The sequence below is a fragment of the Maniola hyperantus genome, chromosome 7 (genome assembly GCF_902806685.2).
Source record: "Maniola hyperantus chromosome 7, iAphHyp1.2, whole genome shotgun sequence".
Classification (NCBI taxonomy): Eukaryota; Metazoa; Arthropoda; class Insecta; order Lepidoptera; family Nymphalidae; genus Maniola; species Maniola hyperantus.
Window position 1 is genome coordinate 14,711,834 of NC_048542.1, and position 9,349 is coordinate 14,721,182.

A 9,349-nucleotide genomic window follows, 5' to 3' on the forward strand; every position below is an offset into this window, starting at 1 on the left:
CCCTGACACACCGACTCGTTATCCAATGACCGACAATTCAACAGACAGACCGGACATACTCGACATAGCTCTTCTAAAGAACATCGCCCTTCAGGTGAGTCCTTTGGAGGTGCTGTCCGAGCTAGGTTCAGATCACCGTCCCGTCCTAATGCGGCTAGGACCCCCGCCCACCGCGGCCCCCCCGACCAAAACAGTCATTGACTTCAAGAAGCTCTCAGAGCATCTTAAGTCTATAGACTCAGTGCACATCTCTCAAATTCCTGACATTATAGGTAGTCTAGATGAAGCGCATGCAGCCTCACTGCACCTTACTAATCATATCCGCGATGCTCTAAGCGCCTGCTCCCGACAGATGCCGAACGGTTTCACCCGTCGACAGTTGCCGGACGACGCCAGAGAGCTCATCACCATCAAAAACGCTAAACGTAGAGCCCATGACGCATGTCCTAACGCCGACAACCGGAGAGAACTCTGGAGAGCCCAGAGGGAGGTAAAGGCTCGCCTTGCCGAACTCCGCGACGAACAATGGGACAGGAAGCTGAGTGAGCTCAAGCCATCGCATGTAGCCTACTACAGCCTGGCGAGAGCTCTCAAAGCCGACCCTGTCTCGGCCACTCCTCCGCTTTTACGTCCCAATCAACCGCCCGCCTTTGAAGATGTCGATAAGGCCGAATGCTTGGCCGATAGCTTAGAAGCCCAATGCTCCCCGAGCACCATCTCTGTAGACAAGTCCCATATAGAACTAGTCGAAAACAAACTAGCATCTATCTTCTCTTCCGCCCCAGGTGGCGATCCAATCCTCCCGACGAATAGCGGCGAAGTTCGTCAAATTATCAAAGAATTTCACGCCAAAAAAGCCCCAGGCCCCGACTCTATTAATAACAAAACTCTAAAGTTACTCCCCGACGTATTAATCAACCTCCTGGTTGTCATTTTCAACACCCTCATGGCAGGATGCTCCTTCCCCGACAGGTGGAAAGAAGCTACCGTTATAGGCATCCCCAAGCCAGGGAAACCTAGGAACCTCCCTACTAGCTACCGCCCCATTAGTTTGCTCAACACCCTTGGCAAGGTGTATGAGAAAGTCATCCTCAACCGACTTAGGTCCGTCGTAGAGGAGAAAAACCTCCTCAACGACGAGCAATTTGGCTTTCGAACCAGACACTCATGTGTTCATCAAGTGCACCGCCTCACGGAGCACATCCTTCTCGGTTTCAACCGATTCAAAACGAGAGGCATCCCAACGGGAGCCCTCTTCTTCGATGTAGCCAAAGCCTTCGACAAGGTGTGGCACGCCGGCTTGATCTACAAGCTTTACCATCTAGGCGTGCCCGAAAGACTCGTACGTTTACTACGAGAATTTCTCACCAATCGAACTTTCCGCTACCGTCTGGATGGAACCCTATCCTCCCCAAGACCTCTTCGAGCAGGAGTCCCTCAGGGCTCCCTGCTCTCGCCACTTTTGTACGCGCTGTACACCAGCGACATTCCCAGATCCCCTCATGTTCATATAGCCCAGTTCGCGGATGACACCGCTCTATACAGCTCCGACTTAAACTACCGGAACGTTAAAGCTCGACTCCAAAAGGCAGTCAGTAGCCTAGGCCACTGGTTCCGCCTTTGGAGGATAGAGGTTAACCCGGAGAAAAGCGCAGCAGTGCTCTTTCAAAAGTCCAAAAGGAAATCACAATACAAACTTCGACAGACTGAAATAACTCTTTACGACCGCCCCATTCCCTGGCAAACTAATACCAAGTACTTGGGTGTAACCTTTGATGACAAGATGAGCTTCGCCGCGCACATTCGTAGAGTCCGCAAGAACGCAGCGTATGTGCTCTCCCGTCTTTACCCCATGATTTGCGCAAAGAGCAAAATGTCACTTCGACATAAAGTCACGCTATACAAAACGTGCATCCGCCCAATAATGTCTTATGCCTGTGTTGCATTTGCACACCTGCCGCCCTCCTCTCTCAAACCTCTCCAAGTCCTACAGAATAAGTTTATGCGTACGGCCACTGGCTCCCCGTGGTACATGCGCAACGTGGACCTCCACAGAGACCTCCAACTCCCGACAATAGCTCATTACTTTAAACAGCTTTCCAAAAATTATTTTGAGAAAGCCATTAGACACCCCAACCCCCTAATAGTTGAGGCAGCGACTTACACCCCTGACCGAAACGACCCCCCAGATAAAAGACGCCCTAAGCACGTCCTTAACGACCCCGACGATCAAATCATGACCGACAATGCACCCTATCTCGTAGGGCTACACAATTCAACCTCATCACAGCGTCTTCGCCGGCGAAGACGAGGTCCCCGATTTCTAACGTCACCCGGACGTGGGCTCACGCCACGGCCTCGGGGGCGTACGTACTAACCAACAAAACCGACAACTCCACCCATCCCAACGTCATCCTAAGCCGTGGTCCGAGCCTCACAGGAGGCGCCCTTAGGAGGACGTTGCCCCCCGACCTCTCGAATTATTTCTTCGAGCCCTAGGGCTCACCCCCAGGCGGAGCTTCGCGCTCGCCAACCCCCCCGGTGACGCTGTAGCGGCCAATAGGGCCTACGCAGCATAGTCAATCCGAAACAACACAAAAAAAAAATATACCATTTTGTCATGTCATGCGGCTCTCTAGTCTTGCAACCACGCGAAATAATGTACGAGCGCTGCGATGGCGAATATGTAAATGCAGGGTTACAGAAGTAAAACTTTTTGCGAGTAGAAAGGAGTAAACTTAAAGGTTATTTCCGCAAAAAACAGATGGCATTATATTTAATAAAGATTTACGTATGTATATTTGAAATTACCGTAAATACAGCTATTATAGATTTAATTGGCACTAGTATTTTTTTAAAATTAGAGTAATAGTTGCGCAACCAAAACTCGTCTGTTATGATTATTTTATTTTTAATGTATGAAATGATTATTTGCCTTTAATGTTTAACTGTAATTTATTAATTGAAGCTACAGCCCTATCATAGACTATATTGGTTTTAGGATGAAATATGTTCATTTTATTAGTCATAAAAGTGAATACTTTTTCATTATTATAACTTTTTAAGTTTGGAATACCTACTTCAAAACCTTCACTTTTTATCGCTAACGACAAAAACAATGTCAGAATTGTTTTCGAAAGCTAGATTTATGTATATAGAAAATTCCTACTGTGCGTAAATAATAATTGAAGTAAAAGTAGTCGTTTTGATTTAGTTTGAAAATCGACAGACATTGGAGTCGTAAGGTGCTAGAATAACGACCTCGCACCGAAAAGCAAAGCGTTGGCAGACCCCTCACTAGTGGAAAGATGACATCAAACGAGTCGCAGGGAGCGGCCGCTGGATGGCGGCGGCGCAAGACCGTGGCGTGTACGTCCAGCAGTGTACAGTACGCGGCAGAAAATAATGTACATCGACCTTTAGCGGTTTTGTAAAGCATTGTCTCTGTCGTTGATACCGACAAAACGTCATATAGGTATGAGTGACAGAGAGAACGTTCTACAAAGCCGAAATGTCATTCTAATTGCTGATCTACATTATTTTTTGCCGCGTACTACAAACGTCGTCGTAGCGACGATGATGATGATGATATTATGGCTAAAACTTGATGTACAGTGCGACAAGGCTATGTTGGCGCGTGGCGAAAAACGGAACTAACGTTGCCGTCGAGTGTCCCTTTTGTTCTTGTTTGAAAATTCTAAGCCTTTCTTCTCCAACAGTGCCCCTCTGTCAATGTCATTCAAGTGCCAACAGAGCCTTGTCGCACTGTAATAGGCATAGGTACTATTACGAAAATCGATTTAAAATGGATACGCTTTTTACACTTTACAATGATTTAGAATTATGCTACGCAATTCACTTGTTTTATGCGAATTTCTATTTACATTCGCACTGCTAAGTATTTAACTTGGTTAAACTAATGGCCAAATAGGTAACTAAAATCTATCTATATCTCTATCTATCTATATCTGTCAATAGTTTCATAGCAACGTTGTTATATATTTTGTAAAAATGGTATGGTATTGTTAGTTCCATAATATAAGGTACATTTCTTGGAATTCCCCTTCACCATTTTACCACCGAACCGCAAGACGTCGGGCGAGTTTCCATCCTTATGTCGTCGACATTCCATCTACACGCACGAAACGTTTTGCGTCATCATTCCTCATACGTATGGCTAAGGTTTGGAATACTCTTCCGCGATATGTGTTTCCTACCAATTACAACCCGGGTATCTTTAAAACAAAAGTGAATAGGCATCTTCTAGGTAAACGCGTCCCATCTTAGGCCACATCATCACTTCATCAGGTGTGATTGTGGTCAAGCGTATACCTATAATGAAAAAAAAACGAAGGCTAGTGAACTTTACTTGTGGTAACGTCATTTACATGGTCATTGCGTAAGTGTGCGTGCATGTCGGACCAATCAGTCGCGAGCAAGCGCTGTCAAACGCACACATTTAGTGTACCTTACGTATACCGATACGACTTAAACACAAGCATGAGTCAGTGGCCTTCGTGAAATGCAAGAACTATACCTATTTTCTGACAAACAACAATGGTGCTAAGAAACTTAACAGTAAGATTACAAATAGATTGAATAATTATTAACTTCGGTCGTAAATTATTTGAAAATTGGATTGGATATTTGACTAAATATATTTATTTTCAAAAGATATATGTTTTCAAATAATTATGTACCTACTTATTTAACATATTTCAAGAATTATAGAGAAAATATAGGGATTGAATCTTTCGAGAATTTCTTATGATTAAAAATTAGATAGGTAGGTAGGTATTTATATAGAAAATTACGTCAAATTGGCAGTTTTATTCAGAAATATTAATAATCTTAATCGACAATACTACTTACTGGTAAAAATCATTTTCCGTTCATTTTCAGGGTTCCGTACCTACTTCAAAAGGAAAAAGGAACCCTTATAGGATCACTTTGTTGTCTGTCTGTCTGTCTACAAGTCTGTCTGTGTGTCGTGTCTGTCAAGAAAACCTATAGGATATTTCCCGTTTACCTAGAATCATGAAATTTGGCAGGTAGGTAGGTCTTATAGCACAAATAAAGGGAAAAATCCGAAAAACGTGAATATGTGGTTGCATCACAAGAAAAAATTAAAATGTGTTGATGAACAAATATTTGTATCTTCAACTTTCAAAGCAAGATTACCATACCAGGTATTTATTTTTTAGGTATTAGGTTTTTATTATTATGCATAATAGTTTTTGATTTATCGTGCAAAATATCGAAAAAATAGACATACGACTGTAGAAGGTAAGGAACCGTCGGTGCGCGAATCTGACTCGCACTTGGCCGGTTTTTTATATTTTCTTTGCACATTATAGTAAAATATCCAATTTTAATGGACGTATTATTAAAATAAATAAAGACTTTGTCTTATAATTTATTATTATATTTAAGTTCAAGTTGCATAAAGTAAATCACTTCACATAATTACGCCATACTTGTGACAAAATAATTAACTATGTACAATTATTGCAAAAAATACTTCATTTTACCTTCTTTTTTTTTCTAAAAATAAAAAACTAAACCTTATTTTATCTGACTTAACTTACAAGTTTACATGGTTTAGTTAATTACTTAATTACAAAGCATTCACTTTAAATGATAAGAAATTTCGGCAAAAAAAAATATGCTAATGTACACTGATAGGTGAAATTTCTAAAATTAGAAAATGCAAAAATCTATTGAAATCACCTTAAACTTTACCAAAACCATGGATCACTTCGTTGTCTGTCTGTCTGTCGTGTCTGTGAAGAAAAGGGAATCAAAACCTATAGGGTACTTCCCGTTGACCTAGAATTATGAAATTTGGCAGGTAGTCCGAAGTAAAAATCCGGAAACCGTCAATTTGTGGTTACATCACATTTTTTTTTAAATTTGTTCATGGACAAATAATTAGTTTAATAAATTACACGGTACGGAACCCTTGGTGTGCGAGTCCGACTCGCACTTGAAAAAACGGAAACTGCGTTCACGGTTTTTTATTATTCAGATTCAGAAATCACGTCATGCATTGCCAGACACTTAGTAGGTATGGTGGCAACGCCCTGCCCCCTTAAAGTTTAATAAATTATTAACGTTTAGGGTGTCCTGGCGGGGGTTCCCACGACATCTGGCAATGCATGACGTGAATTCTTATAAGTACTACTCCGAAGAGAAAATAAAAAAAATAGACTTTATACTTTGACGTACGATTTTTTACACCTTTATATTTTTATTACATCTCCCAAAGCTACCATTGGTCCAAACTAACATCCAAAACAAACGTTCCTCCCAGTGTTGGGGATAATACGCAGAGTAACTTTTAGCTTTTATAAAAAAAGGAAGGTCTCGCACGCGCTGGCTCTTAGGCCATAATAATTTATGGTGTTATATTATTATAGGTACGGTGCGGTTTGTAGGAGGATGACAGGGATGTTGAATCCCTTGATTTTTATGACAATTGTTACCCTTGTGTAACCCGCATCTCAGTGAAACGGTATAGATGTATCCCCGGAATAGGGGGACTAATCGGCGCTATCCCGCACTAGGTTAGCGCGGGGGCTGTGCGGGTGTGCGGGGCGTTCCCACCCCTAATTACCATCATCGACCTGTCGCGTTCTATACGTATAGTAGTCATGGTTTTGGAATCAATTTTATGGCGATTTATTCGTAAATTAACTCATACCATATTTAGGTACTATTTCTTACACTATACAGACATAAGTTGCTTATTATTGTAAGATAGGCTAGTTTCTAGCTTTCTAATACACGGCGTACTATTGGAACGATTATTATTTACTAGTTTAAAGGCATTTATTTGACATCAAAATACTGTTCAGATAAAAGCGGACTAGAGTTGGTCATAACGCAACTTAATGATCATGCAGTTCAGAAGTGGGATTCAACGAGCAAACAGATTCCAACGAAATTTAATTTACCCGACTTGAATGATCTCTAAACTCTCTAAAGAAAATAATCTTACTTACTTTTTTATCTGGCAAGTGGTGTCTACATAGATTTTTACCGTGAAGTATTCGCAAATAATCTACAAACTTATTATAATTTGGACAACACTTAAAAAACTAAGTACATTATAATTAAAACTACATTTTTTACAATTGCTTCCACTCCTTCCATTCTTGACGGCTGGATACCGATTTTTTATTTATAACAAGCTTATGCTCGCGACTTCGTCCGCGTGGACTACACAAATTTCAAACCCCTATTTAACTCCTTTAGGGGATGAATTTTCAAAAATCCTTTCTTAGCGGATGCCTACGTCACAACAGCTATCTGCATGCCAAATTTCAGCCCGATCCGTCCAGTAGTTTGAGCAGTGCGTTGATAGATCAGTCAGTCAGTCAGTCAGTCAGTCACCTTTTCCTTTTATATATTTAGATAATGGTAATTTTAATTGAACTTGAATGACATTCTCAATGATAATGGAACTAAATTTATTTTTCAAATAAAAAAAATTAATTTGAAAAGCCGTTGGTTTTATTTACACTAATTGGCAGAATAGAATTTTATCCAGCAGTAGGAAATTAAAAGTAGTTAATCCAAAGCCCCTTGCCAGTAAACTAATTCACTAAAATACTGAAATAACCTTTACAATAGCTAAGAATCAAGGGTCATTTCGGCCAAACTTCCAAATATACACTATCTGTCACCGGCTGTACGTATTTAGTCGACGTTAGCCCGACTAGCTTCGAACCTATCCGGGGTCCTTTTTCAAGGGAGTCAGTTCGCGCACGCGTCGCGGTTGAGACTGCGAGCTGCGCGTGCCGCTGCTCGTAGAACCCGTTGTGAGGGTGGCTGAGGTGGGGGGGAAGACAGTTGCAGATCGTCTCCCGACAGTCGACTAAATACGTGAGTACAGCCGGTGACAGATAGTGTATATAATGGAAATCACTCACGATAGTTTAAACGCTAAGGGCCTGTTTCACAATCTCCAGATAAACTTTATCTAACGAATAAATTTGACGTTATGACAGTTTTCGTATTGAAAATCTGTCAAAGTGTCATATTTATCCGATAGATAAAGTTTATCTAGCGATTGTGAAACAGACCCTTAAACTTCCAAATTATAACTAAGCAATAACTATTCAATTAAATTATTTAAATAATTTCAGTTCTAACAAAATCATCAATACTGAATCTCATTTTATTTTAACTATATTTTAGCTTAAACGGAATAAATTCTCACTAGAAACTAATTTGGTACTTGCTCTTTTACAATATACAATAATAATAATATAATATATGTAAGTTTAAATATACAATACATATTCACAAGTCCATCCGAACAACTGTAAAGGACAAAGCTACACAATATTATGATTTATTTTTATTTGTTAACAATTTAGCATTTCACTGCGACCGAATTGTGACGCAATTAATATTTGATTGGCTGACACTCTCTCACTATTTCCTGAAATGCACTGTTTTAAAGATTAATATAAACTCATGCCCACAGTAGGTACCTACACTAAATAGATTTGTCGTCTTTGTTGTAAAACGGTAACAGAGAAAGAGAAATAAGTTGATGTTAAATTCTAAAAAATTGGAGCTAAAAGGACTGTTGCTCTAAACTAATATTCGAGACACCAAATAAGATTTCTACTTACAATAATTTCAAAACGAATAAAAAAATAGTTGTACCTACTTATCTAAAGTTTACAACTTTAAAATAATTGTTTAGATAAAATCAATTCGTCATTCACCAAAGACTGTATAGTGTATACCTAAATAAGGGAGGAAAAGTGAAAACTAAATTTTAAAGTATTTGCATCTTTTTCTTACCAATATAATAATAAAAGGACAGACAAACCTAATTTAATTTAGATCTGTCTCGTAACTTAGATATATGTACATAATAGTATTATCAGGACTCCAGCAGATCATTTTAGAAGCTCTGATTAAATTGGAAGGTGTAACCAGGTACCTACAACTTCGGTGAACAAGTTTTGTTTACAAATGTTTTTACACGATCCGAAGCCGGCTGTTTGATTGCGGAAAAACTGCATCAATCATTATAACAGTCTCAATCGTTGTGATTGGCTGAATTGATGCTATTCTTGTTGCAACAATGCATTGTAGCCGATAGTGGACGAGCGGAAACCAATCAGAGGTGATTGTGGCATTGTAGCTGTCATTTTACCGCAATCGAGCAGCTGATTGACGCTGAAGTGAATAATCAAGGCTTATGTTATCTTAATACGGGGGATACTCGTAGATATAGTATCGAAAGTTCTTATTGTCTAATCACTTCACAAACCCTTTTTGATTATTTTACAATGTTCTTTTTTAGTGATCGTTTTGGGGAAAACTG